At 36.0% G+C, this 25,311-nt stretch overlaps 1 protein-coding gene and 1 long non-coding RNA gene across 2 annotated transcripts in view; one reads left to right on the top strand and one right to left on the bottom strand.

Annotated features, from left to right (window-relative positions):
* The window catches only part of HCRTR2 (hypocretin receptor 2), a 124,883-nt gene that overhangs the window by 63,108 nt on the left and 36,464 nt on the right, over nucleotides 1-25,311 (bottom strand). The gene's annotated exons all lie outside the window — the stretch shown is intronic.
* The window catches only part of LOC133756932 (uncharacterized), a 31,188-nt gene continuing 8,413 nt past the window's right edge, over nucleotides 2,537-25,311 (top strand). The window contains exon 1 of the long non-coding RNA XR_009865550.1: nucleotides 2,537-2,748. This is a non-coding gene — a long non-coding RNA (uncharacterized LOC133756932). The remainder of the gene's footprint in view (nucleotides 2,749-25,311) is intronic.

The following is a 25,311-nucleotide window of genomic DNA, read 5'->3' as shown; positions in this document are numbered from 1 at the left end:
TTAAAATTTTTCCCTTATGTTTCCATCTAATACCACTACTGGTATATTTTGTAAAGCAAATCTATAAAACAAAGTTATTTTGTGCATAATTTAAACTATATATTTGTTGGATAGTAGTATTTCACCCTCAACTCCAGCTTCTGAAAATCTCAATACTATGCTTGATTTCAATGAAATTGACTATTTCAGAGAGCTCAGATAATGGGAGTCATGCAGCTACTGTCTCTCTGTGACTATGTTATTTCATTTAGCATAAAGTACTCCAGGTTTATCCATGTAGTTTATATAGCAGGATTCCCCCTCTCTTCAAAAGCCAAATAATAATCCATTGTATGTGTGTCCCAAACATTTTTACCCATACATACATGAACCTTGAGTTTCTTTTGTGAATAACACTACTAAGATCATGGGAATGCAAATATCTCTTCAAGGACCAAATTTCATTTTTTATATATATGTATATGCAAAGGTGAAATTTCTGGATCAGATAGCAATTCTATTTTTGATTTGTAAAGTAATATAAAAATTTTTCACAGTGGCTACACAATTTTACATTTCTATCAACTATTTACAGGGGTACCAATTTGTCCATATCCTTGTTAATATTTTCTAAATTTGTTTATTTGAGTATAGTCATCATAACAGGTATGAAGTGATTCATCATAATGGTTTTGATTTAAAAAATCCTTTCTCTTCCAATGAACATCCTTATACACGATGAATATCAGCCTTATTTAAATACATAATAACCAAATAAAGCAAGCAGGAAATATGGTGGGTAAATGAAATGAATATAAAGTTTGTTCCTGAAATCACTCAAAAGAAGTGCTGAAAAGTTGTGATTAGAGTTATACTAAATCATTTCTCTATTTCCAATGTTTCCACCAAAATGTCAGTTATTTTTCAAAAAAAGGAAACAGAACTCATGAAGCTTATAAAAGCATGTCATTTTAGAACAAAAGATGAATTTTTTTTAATTTAGAAAAGTTTAAGTATACTAAGTTTCTAAGAAAATGAGACCTCCACAGGAAAATGAATACAATGATATCTAAAGTACTATTCGTCAGATTGTTATCAAACATTGGGGTATGTTATTGGATTTTTGGCCTGTTTATAACATCTATCACCATTGAATCTATGATATCATTGTGATCTCAAAAAAAAAACCCATAAATTTGGATTGAGTATTATGGGCCTGACTTCTTCAGACACACACTACAAGGCACACACTACAAGACACACACTACAAGAAACTCAAATGACCCAGCGACTGAACACAGTGGATTTGAGTGTCCTTAGGCTAATCTATACTGGAAGAAAAGTTATTTTTTTTTCTTTCAGGCTCTATACTGAACAAATAGGAACAAATAGGAAGTACTTTAGACCACTGTGATTCATCTTAAATTGTTATGTGGGCTTACCAAAACTCATGAAGCCAAACAAAAGGGAGAGAACAATAGGAAATCAGAACAGGAAGAATGGTGAAGGTTTGATAATCAGCATATCCTGTAAAGATATGAGTATTGGCATTTGATTTGAACTTAAGGCTGACTTGTACCCTTCTCATTAAGCAGGAATGCACAACTAGGGAAGAACAACAAAACAAGCTTAGGATATCTTTCTTACAATGTTGTGGTGGGATCAAATGAAGAGTCTGAATGTGTTTTTCAATGATTTGCCTATAAAAGTGGGCTTACAACACATTTCATGTGTGAAAACCTCTATATAAATCAAAGAATGTCAAAGTCACTTAGTAGCAGTTTTACTTAAAAAAATGTATACTTAGCAGAAATTGTACTTTTAGTTTCTGTTGATTAGGAATAAATTAAACTAAAATTTCAATTTGTTGGGGGAAATTTTTAAACCATATCTACAGTTTATTAATTACAACACTGCTTTTCATATGTCTGAAAAATATCATTCTATGTATATAGAATTATAACATTACACCACATTAACATTATCTGATACTTCAGCATTGCTGACTGGATGAATGGTGGGTGCTTGTGTTAGGATTTTTTTTATCTATATCATCTACAGGTTCTGAAACACATATCACAATCTTTCAAGAAGCATTTGTGGAGATGCTTACATTCTTTAAACAGACAATGCTTGTGAAAATTCATATGGCCTTGACTCTCCATTTGGTACCACATATTTTCACTACTACACTGGGATACAGTCAATAAGTCTTCTCATAGAGGGTAGAGGCAAAAATAAGCAGAATTTCATTATCCACTCTGCCTGTCAAAAAAAAAAAAAGAAGTCTTATTAAAAAAAAATAAGCAGAATTTGTTGTAGTTTTTAAAAAGAGTATAACTCATATAATAATAGGTAGATGAAAGTCCATATATGCCATTTGTGAGGACACACCCATTCCTGTTTGGTTATCTGTGTAGTAACAGTTGTGGAGAGAAACGTTTATGTGAATCTAAAGTGATAATATATTATGCATAAATTTAACATGCTAATTTTAATTATTGTTCCTTTATAAATTAAATTTTTATAAATATTTGTTTACTTATTTGAGAGAAAGAGACAGAGAAAGACTGACTGAAAACTCGCATCTGCTGGTTCACACTCCAAATGCCTGAAACGGCAAGGGTTGGGACTTGGCTGGATCCAGTGGCAGGGAACACAATCCAAGAATCCAATTACTTGATCCTTCACTGCAGCACCCCAGAATCTGCATTGCCAAGAAGCTGGAGTCCAGAACCCAAGCCAGGAAGCAAATCCAAGCATTCTGATGTGAGTTCAGGTATTTTGACTGCTAGGTAAAATGTCTGCTTTTTATTTATATTTTAAGTGACAAGTAAAAATTTTATGTGTTTATTGTATAGAACATGATGTTTTGGAATATGTAAATATTGGTGAAATGGCTGAATAGAGCTAATTAACACATACATTACCTAACAATTGTGTTGAAAATATTTTAAATATACTCTCAGCAATGTTGAAGGATATGATTTATTATTATTAACCATACTTAGCATATTGTACAATGTATATCTTAAATTTACATATCTTATCTACTGAAATTTTGAGGTAGCTGATGAATATCTCCCTAGAACACTCCACCCACACCTCTATGCCTGGTACTCAACACCTTATTCTCTATTACATGAATTCATTGTTTATAGGTTACACATATAAATCACATTATGCAATATTTGTTTCTCTAAGTCTGGTAATAACACTTACCTTTATGTTTTCCAGGTTTGTACATGTTTTAAATGACAGAATCTACTTCTTTTAAAGGTTGAATAATATTCCATTTATATATAATATATTATCTATTTGTTTGAGATGGACACTTAGGTTGGAATCTAGCATGGCTATTGACAATATGCTGTAATGAACAGATTATTTCCTCAACTTAAAAATTTGATTTCCTTTGTATATTTACTGAATCATGGACTACTGGGTCATATGGTAGTCCTATTTTAAAATGTAAATATTTATAAGACAAAATTTACTTAAGAAAATAAAATAATTTTAATTGACTTCCCTTTACATTAAGATAAAAATATTCCAAAGGAAACTAAACCTCAAAAGATAGTTTATCTACTTAGAATGTCATATCCCAGTTAGAAAAAATGCCATCAACTGTCTGTGAAATTGTAGAAAGTGCACTCATTTGGAAATTGGAATTTGTTCAAATATTCCTTATGCTTTACAGGTAGAAATTTGGCTTATACTTTGCTGCTATTAATAGAGATATGTGCAATTTCCTCCATAATGTTAAGGAACAAAATTATTTCAAAATGGTAAATTGGTAAAAAGAAGTAGTGAAATGGAATTACTTTTTATGCCAGGTAAAGTATAAAAGAGTTTTGCTACAGTTCATTTCATTGTAGCCAAATGTTTTATTTTAATTTTTTACCTAATTTGGGGACATGCCTACCATACGAAGGTTGAAAATTTAAAAGAAAAAAAAATTCTCGAGGTAAAAATTTCAACAGGTAATGAAACTTCAGTGGAATTCAGAAATAAAAAATTAGCAAAAGTAACCAGAAATAATGAAAGAATTGATAAGACCTGGAACCAACCCAAATGCCCATCAACAGTAGACTGGATAAAGAAATTATGGGACATGTACTCTATAGAATACTATAAAGCAGTCAAAAACAATGAAATCTGGTCATTTGAAACAAGGTGGAAGAATCTGGAAAACATTATGCTGAGTGAATTAAGCCAGTCCCAAAGGGACAAATATCATATGTTTTCCCAAACTGAGCACCAAAGGGGAAACCTGTTGAAGTAAAATGGACACTATGAGAAACAGTGACCTGATCAGCTCTTGTCCTGACTCTTGATGTACAATGTAATACTTTATCCATTTTAGTATTTTTTTTTGTTCTAGTACTATTGGTTGAACTCTGTAATTAACACACAATTATTCTTAGGTGTTTAAATTTTAACTGAAAAGTGATCCCTGTTAAATATAAGAGTGGGAATAAGAGAGGGAGGAGATGTACAATTTGGGACATGCTCAATCGGACTTGCCCCAAATGGTGGAGTTAGAAACGCTCCAGGAGATTCCAATACAATCCCATCAAGGTTGCATGTACCAATGCCATCTGACTAGTCCAAGAGATCAGTTTCAGTTAACAATTGATCACACTGATAGGTCTAAGAGTCAAAGGGGTCACACAAACAAGACTAGTGTCTGCTAATACTAACTGATAGAATCAAAAAGGGAGAGAATGATCCAACATGGGAAGTGGGAGACACAGCAGACTCATAGAATGGCAGATGTCCTAAATAGCACTCTGGCCTCAGAATCAGCCCTTAAGGCATTCGGATCTGGCTGAAGAGCCCATGAGAGTATTGTAGGCATGGAAAGCCAAGACACTCTGGGGAAAAAAAAAAAAAAGAAGACCTAAATGAAAGATCTCTGCGAGTGAGATCCCAGTGGAAAGAATGGGGCCATCAAAGAAGGAGGTACCTTTCTCTGAAGGGAAGAGAGAACTTCCATTTTGGCTATGACCCTGTCGGAATAAGATCGAAGTCAGCGAACTCAAAAGGCTTCCATAGCCTTGGCAACTCATGACTAGAGCCTACGGAGATTCCTGATGCCATAAACAAGAGTGTCAAATTGTTAAGTCAACAACAGGAGTCACTGTGTACTTACTTCTCATGTGGGATCTGTCCTTAATGTGTTGTCCAATGTGAATTAATGCTATAGCTAGTACTGAAACAGTATTTTTACACTTTGTGTTTCTGTGTGGGTGCAAACTGATGAAATCTTTACTTAATATATGCTAAATCAATCTTCTGTATGTAAAGATAATTGAAAATGAATCTTGATGTAAATGGAATGGGAGAGGGAGTGGGAGATGGAAGGGGTGCAAGTGGGAGGGAAATTTTGGGGGGGGGGGAGCCATTGTAATCCATAAGCTGTACTTTGGAAATTGATATTTACTAAATAAAAATAAATAAATAAATAAATAAATAAAAAGAAATAATGAAACCATCATAACAAGACTATCTCCTTCTGCCACAAATTGAAATGATTTTTCAAGAGGTAAAGTGTGTTTCTAAGTTGATTAGGGTCAGAATGCACAAAAAAGTGTATCCCATTGAATGGTGTTAAAAATCCATCCAGGAAGTTCAGTGAGTGCTGCTGTGTTTTTTAATTCATGCTCACAGGGCAATGGTCATTTAAACATTTAAGAGAAAATATAAAGGAGGATCAAATTGATGTGTGAAAGCTGAATAAGTCTGTATTCATCAAAGAAACTAGATGAATTGTTGTAATAGAACTGGCCAGTCTAATTTTTTGGTGACACATAGATGCAGCTAAGAAAATCTCAATTCCTAAAGAAGAAGTTAGCAAAGTGTGATATAGTGTCAATAATTTTGGAAGATTAATATGATATAGAAAAATGAGAAATAAACTATAAGAAATGGGTCAATGGAACAAAATATTAGTTTATGTAGATTGCTCCAGCAAATATTCCTGAAAATGGTACAAGGATACATTAATTATAATAATTTCTTGTTTGAGTAGCATTTTATTTGAATTTATATTATTACAACATTACAACTACCATCAGCAATTCAGCAATTTAGTTTAAAAAAACTTTTGGTAAAAATGCATAATTTGATATCTGCTCTCTTAAAAATATTAAGTAAATGGTGAAGTATTGTTAACTATGTACACATTGCTATACAATAGATCTCTAGGACTTTTGCATTGTATTGAATATTGTACCCATTTTGCATTGATTGAATATTGTACCCATTGAACAGTAGGTTCCCATTGGCCTTTGACCTTAGCTCCTGGTAAGCGTCACTCTACTTTGTACTTAAATAAGTTTGACTACCTTAGAAACTTGATACAACTTTGCTCATGCATATTTATTCTTCTAGGACTAACATTTCATTTAGCATAAAGTCCTCAAGTTTTATCTATCTTGACATAAATGAAAGGATTTCCTTCTTTTTTAAGGCTAACTACCATTTCATTGTGTATATATACCACTTTTTCTTCATCCATTCATCTGTTGATGGGAAATTTGCATATTTCTACTTCTTGGCTAATGCTTCAATGGACACAATAGTGCAAATATCTCTTCAATATCATGGTTTCAACTCTTTGGGATAAATACTCTGAAGCAGGATTTCTGTATTAAAACATAGCTCTATTTTTCTAAGTTTATTTATTTGCTGGAAAGGCAAAATGACAGAGAGAGAGACAAGGTTGGTAGGTTGATTCATTACTCAAATGCCTGCAATGGCCAGGGCCAAGCCAAATTCAAGCCAGAATCCAGGACCTGCATCTGGTTTTCCCACGTGGTTGGCAACAGCCAAGTACTTGGGCCATTATCTTTTACCTCCCAGGCATTAGCAGGAAGCTGCATCATAAGCATGGAATACCTGTGACTAGAACCAGGCACTAAAAAATGGGATGTGAGCATCCCAAATAGCAACTTAACTTATTCTGCCACAAGTCCAACCCCATGTATTCTAATTTTTTTGAGAAACCCCCAAGCTTTACTTTTTCTTTTGTTGTCTGCACAATTATTTCAATTCTTCACATTCTAGCCAATACTTATTATACAAATACATATACATATTGACCATCCTAAAAAATATAAGGTAATATGTAGTTATTTTATTGTGATTTCCATTTTTTAGAACTTTTTTAAGTTAATGTGATATTAATGTAAACAGAACAGAGTTAGTGTGATTCAAAGACACGATTCTAACAATATAAGGATATTCCCTTCCTCCTTCCCTTCCTTCCTTCCTCTACCTCTTCTCTCCTTAGTTTTCCTTCCTTCCTCCCTTCCTCCCTTCCTCCCTTCCTCCCTTCCTTCCTTCCTTCCTTCCTTCCTTCCTTCCTTCCTTCCTTCCTTGACAGGCAGAGTTAGCGAGAGAGAGACAGAGAGAAAGGTCTTCCTTCCATTGTTTTACCCCTCAAATGGCTGCTACGGCCGGAGCTACACTGTTCTGAAACCAGGAGCCAGGTGCTTCCTCCTGGTCTCCCATGCGGGTGCAGGGCCCAAGCACTTGGGCCATCCTCCACTGCCCTCCCGGGCCACAGCAGAGAGCTGGACTGGAAGAGGAGCAACGGGGACAGAATCTGGTGCCCCAACTGGGACTAGAACCTGGTGTAAGGCGCCGCAGGCGGAGGATTAGCCTAGTTTTTAACATATCATATGTTTAATTTACATGATAGTCAATGACTTAATTCTTTACTAAACAAAAATTTCAACAAGTAAAAAGTACAAAGACCCTAGTTTGTGGGAATATGGGAAAGGACTATTTAAAAATCAAATGAAAAGATAACAATTTCACTTATACATAATAATCATTAAAATAATCATTAAATAATCATTAAAACTATAGTAATATATATTCTTAGTGAGCCATTGGTTTATCAAAGATATACAACAAAATCTGACAAAAGTATTTGCGGTAGTACTGATGCACACAGGCATCTCCTTATTTTTTGCTTTTCTTTCTGATATGTTTTTATTCATTACAGCTCCCACATGTAAGGTAGAACACATGATATTTGTTTTTCTGTGTCCAGCTTAGTTCATTCAATATGATGTCCTTTGGTTGCACTCATTTTCCTGCAAATCGTAGAATCTCATTGCTTTAATAGCTGGACAATGTAATATCCCATTGTGTATACCCTTACATACAGACAGACATATTTTCTTAATCCGTTCTGATGATTGATGCCTGGATTGATTTCATATTTTGGCTGTTGTGAGCAAAACTGCTGTAAACATGTTGGTGTATATCTTTGACACATCATGTGCACATCCTTTGGTTATATACACAATAGTGGTATTGATAGGTCATATAGCGAGCTTATTTTTTCTAATTTTTTTCATTTCCCTTCCCTTAGGATTAGTGATGTTGAGGTGCACATTTTCATAAACCTAATGGCTATATGTATGCATTCTTTGGAGAAATATCTATCAATGATGTTATTTGCTTTTTGTTCTTACTGTAGGTATTCTGTATGCATTTTGGATATTAATTCCTTATCAGATATTGTGTTTGCCAATGTTTTCACTCATTCCATAGGTTGCTTTTCACGTGCTGATTGTTTGCTTTCTTATGCAGAGGTTTTTAATTTGATGTAGTCCCACTCTTCTACTTTCACTTTGATTATCTGTGTTTTGGAGTCATATCCAAGAAATCATTGCCAAAACATGGCATTAGGAAATTTTTCTTCTGTTTTGTTCTTGGAGTTTTACAGTGTCTACTGTTATCTATTGAGACAAAATTTTAGTTTAATTTTGTGTGTCATATAAGAGATGAATTCCCTTCTTTTACACATAGTTACATAGTACGCATGTATATAATTCATAGTTTTTCAAACATCTTTGTTGGTAGACAGTATCTTCTCCCTGTTGTATAGTCTTCATACCTTGAGAAACATCTTAGATCATATATTATATAAGTTTATTCCTGGGTTCTCCATTCTGTCATAATGGTCAATATATATCTATCTCTATGCCAATGCTGTATTATTTTGATTACTTTATCTTTGGAATATGTTTTGAAGTCATGAACTATGAGACCTGCTTTGTCCTTTTCCAAGACTATGTTGGTAACTCAAATATTTTGTGGTTCATTATGAATGTTATGATTTTTTATATGCCATTGGAATTTTAATAGTGATTATATATATATGTATATATATATTATTGTAGACCATTCTAGATATTTAAAAAACAGTAAGTCTTCTAATCCATGAACATAGGATAGTTTTCCATTTACTTGACTCTTTTAATTTATTTTGGCAATGTTTAGTAGATTTTATATAAAAAAACTTTCACTCCCATAGTTAATGTTCTGCCTCATCATTTTATTCTATTTGATAGTGTTATAGATAGGAATGCCTTTTTAATTTCTTTTCAAACTATTGCTATATTGCATGATTTTTGTTTGTTGACTTTCATGTAATTTTGTGGAATTTGTTGGTTCCAACAGTTTCCTTGTGTAATTTTTAGGGTTTCCTAAATATAAGAACATTTCATCTGAAAATAGAGATTTTTAATTCATATTTTCTGATTTCAATGTCTTTTATTCATTTCATGTGTATAATTGCTTTATTAAGCAGTTCTGCTGCCTTGTTGAATAGAAGTGGCAGTAATGTGTGTTCTGCCTTGTCCTTGATCTTAAAGGAAAAGTTTTCCTTTTTCTATTTTTTTTAACCATTGAACAGAACATTACTTGTGGGTTTTTCCTATGTAGCCTTTACTGTGTTGAGGTACATGCTTTCTATTACTTGTTTGCTAAATGTTATTATCCTGAGTATTGAATTTTGCCAAATGCTGTTTCTGACTATATAGATGATGTGGTTTTTATCCTTCACTCTGTAAATGTCATGAATCACACTGATTTTCCCATGCTGAATCACCCTTGCATCCCACTTATCAGGTTATGATCCTTTTAAATTAGTGTTGTATTCTGTTTGCTTGTGTTTTGTTGAGGATTTCTGGATCTATAATCACCAGAAATACCTTGGTTTTGGCATCAGGATAATGCTGACCTCTTAAATGAGTTTGGAAATGTCCCTTCTTCTCCAGTTTTTTGTAAGACTTTCAGGATAGGTGACTTCAGATTTTTCTTAAATGTTGCTCTGATTTTCCAGTGAAGTCATTTAATCCTGAGCTTTTATGTGTTGGGAAGTTTTGATTATTGATCCAATCTTCTTACTGGCTATGGATCTTATCAGATTTTCTATTTATGATTCATTCTTGATAAGTTGTATGTTTGTAGGAACATTTCTTCTAATTTATCAAATCTCCTGCTTGTGATTGGTTAGAGGGTTAGAGGCATCTCATATAAATCACTTTTATCTCTCAATGATTGGTGATAATGCCTCCTTCTTCATTTCTGAGTCAATTATCTGAATCTTTTCTCCTTATTTTCTTATCCTACCTAAATTTTTACAAATATTGTTACTCTATTCAAAATACACCATCTTAGCTATGCTTATTTTTCTATTCATTTTCTATTCTGTTTAACTTATTTCTTCTCTAATATTTATTTTTTTATTTTGCTACTACTTGTCTTAAGTTTCTTCTTCTAATCCCATAGGGTATAAATCCAAGTATTTAATTGAAATCTGTCTTCTTTTTTTTAATATAGGTATTTACCACTAAAAACTTCCCTCCTATTAGAACCTTTTCTTCATTCCATAAGTCTCCATTTGTTATGATTTCATTTTCTTTCTTTCCTGAGATATATATTATTTTTCCTTTGGATTTTCTCTTTGACCCATTGACTATTCAAGAATATCTTGTTTATTTCCCACATATTTCTGAGTTGTCCATTTTTCCTTCTATTACAAATTTCTAGTTTCATTCCATTATAGTAAAAAAAATACATACTAGATTTCAATCTTCTTAAGCTTTTTAAGAAATATTTGTGACTTGTATATGATCTATACTGGAGAAAATATTATGTGTGAATGAGAATAATATCTATTTTGTTACTATTGTGTAAAATGATCTCTGTTTGTGTGTGCATATATATATATATATATATATATATATATATAATATCTCCAATAGATCCATTTGGTCTATTGTGTTGTTCAAGTCCTGTGTTTTCTTATTTCATTAGTCCACTTTCTTCTTCTGTAGAAAAATGCCTGGGGTTGAAGAATATTTTAAAAGGAAGGATTATTTAGCTCACAATTTTGGAAGCTGACAGTCATTTATCTTCTGTTGAAGGCGTCCTGTCAATGGCACCAGAAGGATCCTAGCTCATGTGGAAGATATCTCAAGGCAATAAAGAAAGCCAGAAACAATGAAGGGCTTTTCTTACCCTTTTTATGGCAACTTGTAGAGAATTCTGCATAAGTGCTTCTCAGGGGAGCATTAGAGACATGGCTGAAATTAGAGGCATGGCTGCAGTTTCTACCCACACCAAAACAGACCAGGGATGGGCACAGCCGCCCCTAAAGGAATGTGGCAGCAGGGGTAGCAGGGGGCTAATGGACAGGAATTGGTATCTGGGGTGTTTGGTTTTTGGCAATTTGTAAATTTGCAGGAGCATTTAAATGAGCCTGTCTCTGAAGATTTACAGCACAGTTCTGATCCCTATCTTAGGCCACAAGACCAAAATCCCTTCCTCAAATCCTTAAGTTGATATATAACCTTGCCTATGTGCCTGCTGGCTTGTAGACTTGCTAGTACCCTCTAAATAAAAGTGGGAGCACATAGCTATCCAGCGGTGCACTCTTAGAATGGATGCTCCCGTGTCCTGTCTCCTCATTTGAAAAACTCCACAACAACCCATCTTCATGGGAATTCATCAGGGACCCACAAGGATGATATTAATCCCTTCCAAGAGTGATACATCCTAATGAATTAACTACCTTCAACTATCCCTTTAAGGTTTACCACCTCTTACTATCTCCATACTTGGGACCACACTCTTAGCACATTAATCCTCAAGCTGTGTCCAAACTGTAGCACTAATTTATTTTATTTTGGATGTTCTATCCATCATTGAAAGTTTTGTTCTGAAACCTTCTACTCTTACTGCAGTGATATTAAAAGTAATATTACTATTTGTCTGTATATTCAGCACAATTAATGTTTGCTTCATATATTTGAGTGGTCTGATGTTGCATGTATGTATACTGTTATATTTTCCTGATGAACTAAAGTTTATCATTACACAATGCCCTTCTTTGTTTCTTGTGTAATTTTTTTAATGCAATTTCTGTTTTGTCTGCCATAATATATTCAATTCTGCTCTCATTTGGTTATATTTATCATGAGATAACTTCATCCATTCTCTCAGTTTCAGCATATCTATGCCATAAACTTGAGTCTCTTATAAGCAGTATATAGTTGGATCTTGTTTTTTTTTTAATTTATTTAGTCACTTTATGTCTTTTACTTACATTTATAATTAATTTCTGCCAGAGAAGACTACTGTTGCCATTTTGTAATTTATTATTTGTCCCTTTTTAGCATTTTGTCCCTGTATTGCTTTCTTGCTATTCTCCTTTATGTTTTGTTGATTTTTGATAGTGATATGCTTTGGCTTATTTCTGATTTTCTATAGGTATGTATTTGTGACTGTTTGGGCTTACATAGAATATCTTAATAGTTTTTAAGATGACAAAAACTTCAATTTAGTAAAACAATCTTACACTGTTACTTTTTCCCCTCTATACAGTATGTGCTATTGATATCACACAAGGTATCTTTTTTATTATGTATCTATTACACAATAATGGTATTTTGTGTATTTTTGTAGTTAAAATTACTTTTATGCTTTTGGTTTTAACTTTGTATATGAGAATAAAAGTGATTTAATTACCACCATTACAGTATTACAGTCCTCTGTATTTATTTATAAACTTATCCTTACTAGAAAGCTTAATAATTTCATATGCTTTTGTGTTACTGTCCAGTGTGCTTTTATTTTGTCTTGAATGGTTTCCTTTAGCATTTTTTCTTTCCTTGTTTTTAGATTTATTTTATTTATTTGAAAGGCGGAGTTATAGAAAGAGAGAGAAGGATGGGGGTAGAAGAGGGGGAGTCTTTCAACCCCTGGTTCATTCCCTAAATGGCCACAATGGTCAGATATGAGCCAGGCCTGAACCAGGCCAAAGCCAGGAGCCAGAAGCTTCATACAGGTCTTCCACTAGGTACAGAGGCCCAAGGGCTTAAGCCATTCTCCTCTGCTTTCTCAGGCACATTAGCAGGGAGCTGGATCAGAAGTGGAGCAGCCAAGACCAAAACTACCACCCATATAGGGTGCAAGGCTTAGCCTGTTACACCACAATGTCACCCCCTCGCATTTCTTATAAAGCATGTTTAGTGGGGATGAAATCAGCTTTTGTTTATCTGGAAAAAAATCTTTATTCTCCTTCATTTTGAAGTACATTCTGCAGGATATGGTATTCTTGGTTGGCAGTTTTCTTCTTTAGAACTTTGAATATTGAATCCCACTCTCTTCTGGCTAGCAAGATTTCATCTGACAAATTCTGATTGTTTTATGGAAGCTCCCTTATACGTGATGAGTCACTGAATTTCTGTTGCTTTCCAAATTCTATCTTTGTCCTTGACTTTGGAAGACATGCATACAGTGTTTCTCAGTGTAGACTTTTCTGGTTTCACCTTAGGTGTCGCCGATGCTGCTACTGAATCTGGAGATTCATCCCCTTTCCAGTATTTTGGGAGTTTATGGTTCATATTCCATCAGCTAAGCTTCCTACTTCTTTCTATCTTGTCATTCTGAAACTCCATGGTCCTACTTGATAGCATCCTATAAGTAATGTAGGTTTTCCTCATTTTTTTCATTATTTTCTCTTTTTGCTCTTCTGACTGCAAAATGTCAAATGACCTGAATTCAAGCTTATTGATTCTTTATTCTGCTTGTTCAAATCTAGTGTCAAATTCCTCTGGTTTAACTTTTAATTTAGCTCTTTTTATTTTTTGGCTCCAAATTTTTGTATAACTTTAATACTTTCAAAACATCCTTATTGATATTACAATTGATATGTATTAGTACCATTTTCCTGATCTCATTAATATCTTTAAGGTGGTTATTTTAAATGTTTTGCCAGATAATTCATTTACCTTTATTTCTTTAGGGTCTAATTTCTGAAGATTTAATTTGTTCCTTTGATTTGGATGTTTCACTGTTTCTTCATATGATTTATACTTTTACTTGGAATTATCACAAACAAAAAGTCACCTCTCTCACTATTTGGGGACTAGCTTCTTATAGGGACCGATTATAACTGATTAACCCAGCTAGAGATTTTATGGGCTTCCAATCCTTTTTCTGTGTATTCATCCTCTCTGAAACTGTCTACAAATTTTCAAAGAAAAGAAATTGCCGATTTCTTTTTTTCAGGAACTTATAGTATCCTGCCCTTTTTCCTTTTTTCCCCCAACCACACTCCCCTCCATGCAGGTATCTGTCCATGATACTTCTGGTTTTCTGAAGCTGTTGCAAGTTGTCTAGCTCTTTTGTTCTTAGTGGTCTCTAGCCATCTAAAGTGTGCTAGGTTCCATCAGCACTCAGAGACAGCCAAGACAGAAAGTTTGTCAAGTAGCTTAACAAAAATTCAGAATGTTGGATACATGCTCTGACTCTTTTTCCTCATGAAGAACCCAGGGAATTTAATCTCTCCCCCACTACACCCCACTTTTGATTTGGTGCTGACCTGGTTGGAGGAACTATGGCAAATAGGTAACTATATTCTGAGCTATTGTTTTCATTATCTGAGATGCCCAGCCTGAAACCTTTTCCTCTCAGCACTTTGTTTTTTTTTTTAACTTTATTTATTTATTTTTATTTTTTATCTTTTATTTAATGAATATAAATTTCCAAAGTACAGCTTATGGATTACAATGGCTTACCCCCCATAACGTCCCTCCCACCCGCAAACCTCCCCTTTCCCACTCGCTCTCCCCTTCCATTCACATCAAGATTCATTTTCAATTCTCTTTATATACAGAAAATCAGTTTAGTATATACTAAGTAAAGATTTCAACAGTTTACCTTCACATAGCAACACAAAGTGAAAAAATACTGTTGGATTACTAGTTATAGCATTAAATAACAATGTACAGCACATTAATGACAGAGATCCTGCATGATATTTTTTTTTAAAAAATTGATTAATTTTCTATGTAATTTCCAGTTTAACACCAAGTTTTTTTTTTCATTTTCAATTATCTTTATATACAGAAGATCGATTCAGTATATACTAAGTAAAGATTCCATCAGTTTGCACCCACACATAGACACAAAGTGTAAAAATACTGTTTCAGTACTAGCTATATCATTACTTCACATTGGACAACCTATTAAGGACAGATCCCACATGGGATATAAGTACACAGTGACTCTTGATGTTGATTTAACAATATAACACTCTTGAGAGAGCGGCAAGATGGCGGAATAGGCAGAGAGCAAACTATTAGTCCGGAGACAGAGACAGGTGAATATAAGTGGAGATACTGCAGAGTCAAGGAAGAGTAGGGGATGAAACAGCATAGGAAACTCTTCCGGAACTAGTAATTCACAGTGTACCTGCGTGGAGAGCGTGGGAGCCCAAGTTCGGGACACCAGCAGCAGACTCAACGCACCAGCGTTGGAACGCGAGGTGAGCCGAACCACAATAGCCCGAGACACCAGCGGGCAAGCGGAAAGAGGAGGCTAGAGGGAACGAGGCTTGAAACTTCGTGGGGAAAAGTTCACCAGGCTAACTAGAAGAGAGAGAGGAAAAAAATAAAAAAAGCGACCGATACGGACACAAGTTTCTCTCTCTCCGCTCACCTCTCAAAGGCGAGCAAGACAGAGCAGGCGCCATTTTGGACATACGTCATAAGCAGGGCGACCTCAGGTCTGCACCAGCCCTGAGCCTAGCAGAAAAACCTGACTCTGGGGGGAGGGGTGAAATAACAGGAGATTAGCATCTAACTTGGCAACCCAGTGGGAGATTTCAAGAGAATTGGAGCCCACACTGAGGGCAGCAGAGATTGCCTGTGTGGTCCGTGGGAAAGAGCTTCCGATCTCTGGCTCCTGTGGGTATATCATTTGCCTGCTAACTACCTCCAATTACGTTCAGCTGTGCGGAATTACTTCCCTTTTGAATCAAAAAAGAGAGAGATTTACCACACCTAACCTGGGAGTGTCATCTTTGACACACCCTCAGCCCTGAGAAACCAAACACAGCTCTCAGTCCACGCTCATCTCAAGCCTCTAAGGCACCACTGAAAGCAGACAGTACACTTAATATAGAGCCATAGTGTAACAAGAAAAAACACCACAGTGAAGAAACCAAATATCTCCAACATGCCAAACAACAAACACAAAAACCAAGCTAACAAGAACAAGGAAGACACTATGACACCCCCAAATGAAAAAGACACCCCAATTCAAGATTATGAAGATGAGGAGATTGAAGAAATACAAGAAACAGATCTCAAAAAATTGATAAGAACATTAAGAAGTTCTCAAAAACAAATTCTTGAACTACAGAAATCCCTAATGGACAAGGTAGAAAATCTCTCTCGTGAAAATGAAATATTAAGGAGGAATCAAAATGAAATGAAACAACTAGTGGAACAAGAAATGGTGATAGTGACGAGAAATCTTAATGAAATGAAGAATTCAATAGATCAAATGACAAACACATTAGAGAGTCTTAAAAACAGAATGGGCGAAGCAGAAGAGAGAATATCAGACTTAGAAGACAGAGAACAGGAAAGGAAACAATCAAATCAAAGAAAAGAAGAAGAAATCAGAAATCTAAAAAATACTGTCAGGAATCTACAGGATACTCTTAAAAAACCCAACATTCGAGTTCTAGGAGTACCTGAAGGCATGGAGAGAGAGAAAGGATTAGAAGGCCTTTTCAGTGAGATACTAGCAGAAAATTTCCCAGGTTTGGAGAAAGACAGAGACATCCTAATACAGGAAGCTCATAGAACCCCTAATAAACATGACCAAAAGAGATCCTCACCACGACACGTCGTAATCAAACTCACCACAGTGAAACACAAAGAAAAGATCCTAAAATGTGCAAGAGAGAAACGCCAGATTACTCTCAGAGGATCTCCAATTAGACTCACAGCTGACTTCTCTTCAGAAACCCTACAAGCTAGAAGGGAATGGCGAGACATAGCCCAGGTGCTAAGAGAGAAAAACTGCCAGCCCAGAATATTATATCCTGCAAAGCTCTCATTTGTGAATGAAGGTGAATTTAAGACCTTTCACAGCAAACAGAAATTGAAAGAATTTGTCGCCACTCGTCCAGCCCTGCAAAACATGCTTAAAGATGTGTTACATACAGAAACACAGAAACACGGTCACCAATATGAAAGAAGGTAAAGGTAGGAAACCTCACACCAAAAGATCACAGGAATCTCAAACCATATATTAGAAAGTATCTTTGGCTAATGGCAGGGCAAAGTTACTCCTTCTCAATAGTCACATTGAATGTTAATGGCTTGAACTGTCCAGTTAAAAGACACCGATTGGCTGATTGGGTTAAGGAACAAAACCCATCCTTTTGCTGCTTACAAGAAACCCATCTATCCAACAATGATCCATACAGGCTGAGAGTGAAAGGCTGGAAAAAGATATACCATGCCAACAGAAATGAAAAGAGAGCGGGCGTAGCCATCTTAATATCGGACAACATAAACTTTACCACAAAAACTGTTAGGAGAGACAAAGAGGGGCACTATTTAATGATTAAGGGATCCATTCAACAGGAAGATATAACGATTATCAACGTATATGCACCTAATTACAGGGCACCAGCTTATTTAAAAGACTTGTTAAGGGACTTAAAGGGAGACATAGACCCCAATACAATAGTACTGGGGGACTTCAATACTCCACTCTCAGAGATAGACAGATCAACAGGACATAAGATCAACAAGGAGACAGTAGATTTAAACGACACTATATCCCAAATGGATCTAACAGATATCTACAGAACATTTCATCCTACATCTAAGGACTTTACATTCTTCTCAGCAGTACATGGAACCCTCTCTAGGATTGACCACATACTAGGCCATAAAGCAAGTCTCAGCAAATTCAAAAGAATTAGAATCATACCATGCAGCTTCTCAGACCACAAAGGAATGAAATTGGAAATTGGCAACTCAGGAATCCCTAGAGCACGTGCAAACACATGGAGATTGGACAACATGCTCCTGAATGAACAATGGGTCATAGAAGAAATTAAAAGAGAAATCAAAAATTTTCTGGAAGTAAATGAGGATAACAGCACAACATACCAAAACCTATGGGATACAACAAAAGCAGTGTTAAGAGGAAAGTTTATATCAATAGGTGCCTACATCAAGAAATTGGAGAGGCACCAAATAGATGAGCTTTCAAGTCATCTCAAGGATCTAGAAAATCTGCAGCAAACCAAACCCAAACCCAGTAGGAGAAGAGAAATAATTAAAATCAGAGAAGAAATCAACAGGATTGAATCCAAAAAAACATTACAAAAAATCAGCCAAACGAGGAGCTGGTTTTTTGAAAAAATAAACAAAATTGACACCCCATTGGCCCAACTAACTAAAAAAAGAAAAGACCCAAATCAATAGGATCAGAGATGAAAAAGGAAACATAACAGACACCACAGAAATAAAAAGAATCATCAGAAATTACTACAAGGACTTGTATGCCAGCAAACAGGGAAATCTATCAGAAATGGACAGATTCCTGGACACATACAACCTACCTAAATTGAGCCAGGAAGACATAGAAAACCTAAACAGACCCATAACTGACACAGAAATTGAAACAGTAATAAAGGCCCTCCCAACAAAGAAAAGCCCAGGGCCAGATGGATTCACTGCTGAGTTCTACCAGACATTTAGAGAAGAACTAACTCCAATTCTTCTCAAACTATTCAGAGCAATCGAAAAAGAGGGAATCCTCCCAAATTCTTTCTATGAAGCCACCATCACCTTAATTCCTAAGCCAGAAAGAGACGCAACATTGAAAGAGAATTACAGACCAATATCCCTGATGAACATAGATGCAAAAATACTCAATAAAATTCTGGCCAATAGAATGCAACAACACATCAGAAAGATCATCCACCCAGACCAAGTGGGATTCATCCCCGGTATGCAGGGATGGTTCAACATTCGCAAAACAATCAACGTAATACACTACATTAACAGACTGCAGAAGAAAAACCATATGATTCTCTCAATAGACGCAGAGAAAGCATTTGATAAAATACAACACCCTTTCATGATGAAAACTCTAAGCAAACTGGGTATGGAAGGAACATTCCTTAATACAATCAAAGCAATATATGAAAAACCCACGGCCAACATCCTATTGAATGGGGAAAAGTTGGAAGCATTTCCACTGAAATCAGGTACCAGACAGGGATGCCCTCTCTCACCACTGCTATTCAATATAGTTCTGGAAGTTTTGGCCAGAGCTATTAGGCAAGAAAAAGAAATTAAAGGGATACAAATTGGGAAGGACGAACTCAAACTATCCCTCTTTGCAGATGATATGATTCTTTATTTAGGGGACCCAAAGAACTCTACTAAGAGACTGCTGGAACTCATCGAAGAGTTTGGCAAAGTAGCAGGATATAAAATCAATGCACAAAAATCAACAGCCTTTGTATACACAGGCAATGCCACGGCTGAGGAAGAACTTCTAAAATCAATCCCATTCACAATAGCTACAAAAACAATCAAATACCTTGGAATAAACTTAACCAAAGACGTTAAAGATCTCTACGATGAAAGCTACAAAACCTTACAGAAAGAAATAGAAGAGGATACCAAAAAATGGAGAAATCTTCCATGCTCATGGATTGGAAGAATCAATATCATCAAAATGTCTATTCTCCCAAAAACAATTTATACATTCAATGCAATACCCATCAAGATCCCGAAGACCTTCTTCTCAGATCTGGAAAAAATGATGCTGAAATTCATATGGAGACACAGAAGACCTCGAATAGCCAAAGCAATCCTGTACAACAAAAACAAAGCCGGAGGCATCACAATACCTGATTTCAGGACATACTACAGGGCAGTTGTTATCAAAACAGCATGGTACTGGTACAGAAACAGATGGATAGACCAATGGAACAGAATAGAAACACCAGAAATCAACCCAAACATCTACAGCCAACTTATATTTGACCAAAGATCCAAATCTAATCCCTGGAATAAGGACAGTCTATTCAATAAATGGTGCTGGGAAAATTGGATTTCCACGTGCAGAAGCTTGAAGCAAGACCCATACCTATCACCTTACACAAAAATTCACTCAACATGGATTAAAGACTTAAATCTACGACCCGAAACCATCAAATTATTAGAGAGCATTGGAGAAACCTTGCAAGATATAGGCACAGGCAAAGACTTCCTGGAAAATACTCCAACAGCACAGGCAGTCAAAACCAAAATTAACATTTGGGATTGTATCAAATTGAGAAGTTTCTGTACTTCAAAAGAAACAGTCAGGAAAGTGAAGAGGCAACCAACAGAATGGGAAAAAATATTCGCAAACTATACTACAGATAAAGGATTGATAACCAGAATCTACAAAGAAATCAAGAAAATCCACAACAACAAAACAAACAACCCACTTAAGAGATGGGCCAAGGACCTCAATAGACATTTTTCGAAAGAGGAAATCCAAATGGCCAACAGACACATGAAAAAATGTTCAAGATCACTAGCAATCAGAGAAATGCAAATCAAAACCACAATGAGGTTCCATCTCACCCCGGTTAGAATGGCTCACATTCAGAAATCTACCAACAATAGATGCTGGAGAGGATGTGGGGAAAAAGGGACACTAACTCACTGTTGGTGGGAATGCAAACTGGTTAAGCCACTATGGAAGTCTGTCTGGAGATTCCTCAGAAACCTGAACATAACCCTACCATACAACCCAGCCATCCCACTCCTTGGAATTTACCCAAAGGAAATTAATTTGGCAAATAAAAAAGCCATCTGCACATTAATGTTTATTGCAGCTCAATTCACAATAGCTAAGACCTGAAACCAACCTAAATGCCCATCAACAGTAGACTGGATAAAGAAATTATGGGACATGTACTCCATAGAATACTATACAGCAGTAAGAAACAACGAAACCCAGTCATTTGCAACAAGATGGAGGAATCTGGAAAACATCATGCTGAGTGAATTAAGCCAGTCCCAAAGAGAAAAATATCATTTGTTTTCCCTGATCGGTGACAACTGAGTGCCAAAGGGGAAACCTGTTAAGTGAAATGGACTATAAGCAACAATGAACTGATCAGCTCCTGTCCTGACTTTAGATGTACAATGTAATACTTGATCCTTTTTAGTATTTGTTGTTGTTGTTGTGGTTCTAGTACTATTGGTTGAACTCAGTAATTAACACACAATTATTCTTAGGTGTTTAAATTTTAACTGAAAAGTGATCCCTGTTAAATCTAAGAGTGGAAAAAGAGAGGGAGGAGATGAAGAGCTATGGGTTATTTAACTATGTGCTTATTTTCAAAGACTTGAGTAATCACCTTGTAACAATGATCAGATTTGGTCTATGTTATGTCATGATTTTAAGGAATCTTATTTCAACCAGATATTTTGGATTTTGATATTGGTCTATTATGCTATGTTATATGTGCGTACATATTGTATGTCCACATGGGGAAATTTTATTAAGAGTTTTATTTTAAATGGCTTTTAGATAAGATTGTCCATAAATTTAAGCTGCTAAAAGCAATCAAAGATACATTTTAATTTGTATGACCTGAATCTGTGTATCATATGTTTTAAACTTGTTGGTAGAAAGAAACTAAAAACATTTTATATGGTTGAGCTTAAGTGTACTGGTTAAACAAACTACACCATGTTAGATATTTAAGACGTGTTTTCAAATACATGATGCTTAAAATTTATAGAAGGCATTGGACCTTCCGGTAAATGTTTTATTAAGTTCTTATCTAAGGGTTGAAACGGTTTGCTAAGTATTCATGTAATATTGCTATTGTCAGCAAGAGATCTAGGACTTGCTCCCTCATTTCTCTATTCTAAGCCCAACTTGTTCTTTCACTTCTCTATTCTCTTCAAGGTAGGGAACTAATTCTATTATGAAGGAATCTGTGGGACGCACAATTTAATCTTTAGACCTTATAAGAGATGGCTGACATTTTTCTGTAATAGCATAGCCAAAATAAGAACTTAACCAATAATCTCATAGCGAGATTCACATCGCCATCAGTGAAGTATACAGTAAGTAGAAAAAAAAAAACCTCCCTTTCAGACCAAAGGGAAAGAACGTTTTAAAGTGAGAATATAATTTTCCTCATTGGCATTGTCTACCTTAGAAAAACTACTACAGAACATTCCTGTGACTATAGACTTGTAGTTCAGGCCACCGAAGATTAAAGATGGGACACGGGCACTCCCTTGACTTGCATCCTCTGGTCTGCTTTAACACAAACCAGGAGGAAAAGAAAGCTCGGCATCAGAAGCAATGGGTGGCAGGCCTATTAATGGCTGATCTGTGCAGTGATCTGCCCTCAAGGAGACCCAACAGGCCAGTCCACTGCAGTGGCTTTCAATGTGGTAAGCCTGGGCTTCAGCAGAAGTCAGCTTGTGAAGAGCCCTGGCAGCTCTGCCAAGAGTTGGATCACTGGAAATGGACCTGCCCTGGAATCGAAGGATGCCCAGGTCAGAGCCACAGATCTTATTGGCTCCAAGCTGAAAAGCCCTTCACTCAGCCCAACTTCCAAAGTGACCACTGCAGCTGAGGGGATGGCCAAGTACGGTCAGCAACATTGCAGGCAGAACTGTAAATTTCTTGTTAGAGATGCCACCTGCCTCCTCCCAGGCCAGCCAAGTAATGAAAGTCAACAGAGTGCCTTCCCCTAGGAGGTTCACACCTCCCTTAGGATATACCCCATGTGAAGAGATAGATAGGTCTGAGCCTCTTAACTTACAAGGCCTAAAACCCAACAGATTATTATCAAGCCCCTTCTATCAGGTTCTATTTGCCTCTCAATCAGAAAAATTACTTGTAGCTTAGACAGCACCTTTCTTAGCTCCTCTAATAATGACTCTGTCCTTTGTTCTAGACCCTGTCTAGTGCACTTGAGCCTCATTCCTTTGTAATCATAACCTCTACTCTACCACCAATGGCTCTACTCCCAACCTGTGTGTACTGATGGTCCTCTTCCCCACTTAATGCTGTATAATTGTTCAGACCTGGTTAAGGCCACTCTTAGGATCATTGGTTACTATCCTCACCCTGTCTTTTATGACCTTGTCTAAATATGATCAGAGTCGGGGAACTTGGAAGGCTTCCATAGCCTTGGCAACTCATGACGACAGCCTAGGGTGGTTACTGGCGCCATAAACTAGAGTGTCAATTTGTTGGGTCAACAACAGGAGCCACTGTGCGCTTGCTCCTGATGTGGGATCTCTGTCCTTGATGTACTGTACATTTTGATTTAATGCTATAACTAGTACTGAAACAGTATGTTTCACTTTGTGTTGCTATGTGGGTGCAAACTGTTGAAGTATTTTATACTAAATTGATCTTCTGTATATAAATAGAATTGAAAATGAATCTTGATGTGAATGGAAGGGGAGAGGGAGCGGGAGAGGGGAGGGTTGCGGGTAGGAGGGAAGTTATGGGAAGGGGAAGCCATTGTAATCCATAAGCTGTATACTGGAAATTTATATTCATTAAATAAAAGTTAAAAAAAAAACAATATAACACTCTTGTTTATGGCGTGAGTAATCTCCCTAGGCTCTAGTCATGAGTTGCCAAGGCTATGGAAGCCTTTAGGCCAACTTCGATCTTATTTAGACAGGGTCATAGTCAAAGTGGAAGTTCTCTCCTCCCTTCACAAAAAGGTACCTCCTACCTTGATGGCCCCGTTCTTTCCACTGGGATTTCACTCACTGAGATCCTTCATTTAGGTCTTCTTCTTCTTCTTCTTCTTCTTCTTCTTCTTCTTCTTCTTCTTCTTCTTCTTCTTCTTCTTCTTCTTCTTCTTCTTCTTCTTCTTCTTCTTCTTCTTCTTCTTCTTTTCTTTTTTCCCAGAGTGTCTTGGCTTTCCATGCCTACAATACTCTCATGGGCTCTTCAGCCAGATCCAAATGCCTTAAGGGCTGATTCTGAGGCCAGAGTGCTATTTAGGACATCTGCCATTCTGTGAGTCTGCTGCGTATCCTGCTTCCCATGTTGGATCATTCTCTCCCTTTTTGGTTTTATCAGTTAGTAGTAGCAGACATTAGTCTTGTGTAATCCCTTTGACTCTTAGATCTATCAGTGTGATCAATTGTGAACTGAAACTGATCACCTGGACTAGTGACATGGCATTGGTACATGCCACCTTGATGGGATTGTATTGGAATCCCCTGGCACGTTTCTAACTCCACCATTTGGGGCAAGTCCGATTGAGCATGTCCCCAATTGTACATCTCCTCCCTCTCTTTTTCTCATTCTTATATTTAACCAGGATCACTTTTCAGTTAAAATTTAAACACCTAAGAATAATTGTGTGTTAATTACAGAGTTTAACCACTAGTACCAGAACAAAAAAATACTAAAATAGATAAAGTATTACATTGTACATCAACAGTCAGCACAAGATCTGATCAAGTCACTGTTTCTCATAGTGTCCATTTCACTTCCACAGGTTTCCCCTTTGGTGCCTTTCAGCACTTTGATTCAGGCAAGACCTAAGACACTGAAGTTACCTCAAGAAAGTAAGAATATTGGATATATTATAAAATATTTTCTTTTCTTCCCAAGGGAGAATCCAGGATCTTGGAGTTTCTTCCAGACTGCACTGTGCTGTGCCAGGAAAAATGACATTCCCAATGTATGAGTGAATGCCACAAATTTCCTTCTGGGTTTGATACAGCTGGAATTGCATCCACTTGGGATGTGGAATACTCAATACTGTTTTTTTTTTTTTTCTCACAAAAGGAATTTGTGCATGTATTATTTTTGTGTCTATGTTCCCACAGGAAGATGGAGGTTCAGAGGCTTCCTTTTTTCTTTTTTTTTTTTGTTACCTCCCACAAACTGGTTCAATTTTAATTTTCCCAAAATTATACATAAATAACAATACCAATGGCAAAACAGTCACATAAGAATTAATTTTTATTATGATAATTTTAAGATGTGACAAGGTGAATTGTCATCTATTGGAACCTGACTTTTATTAATCTACATCTTCAAGACTGTACTTGTTGCCATTTAGTGTTCTTTCATTTTCATTCCATGTTACCCTTCCAAGTTCTATAGCTCTTTGGACATTGAATTTCTTTGCTGACA

The sequence above is a fragment of the Lepus europaeus genome, chromosome 3, assembly GCF_033115175.1.
Source record: "Lepus europaeus isolate LE1 chromosome 3, mLepTim1.pri, whole genome shotgun sequence".
Lineage (NCBI taxonomy): Eukaryota > Metazoa > Chordata > Mammalia > Lagomorpha > Leporidae > Lepus > Lepus europaeus.
This window is presented reverse-complemented; position numbering and strand designations above follow the sequence as displayed.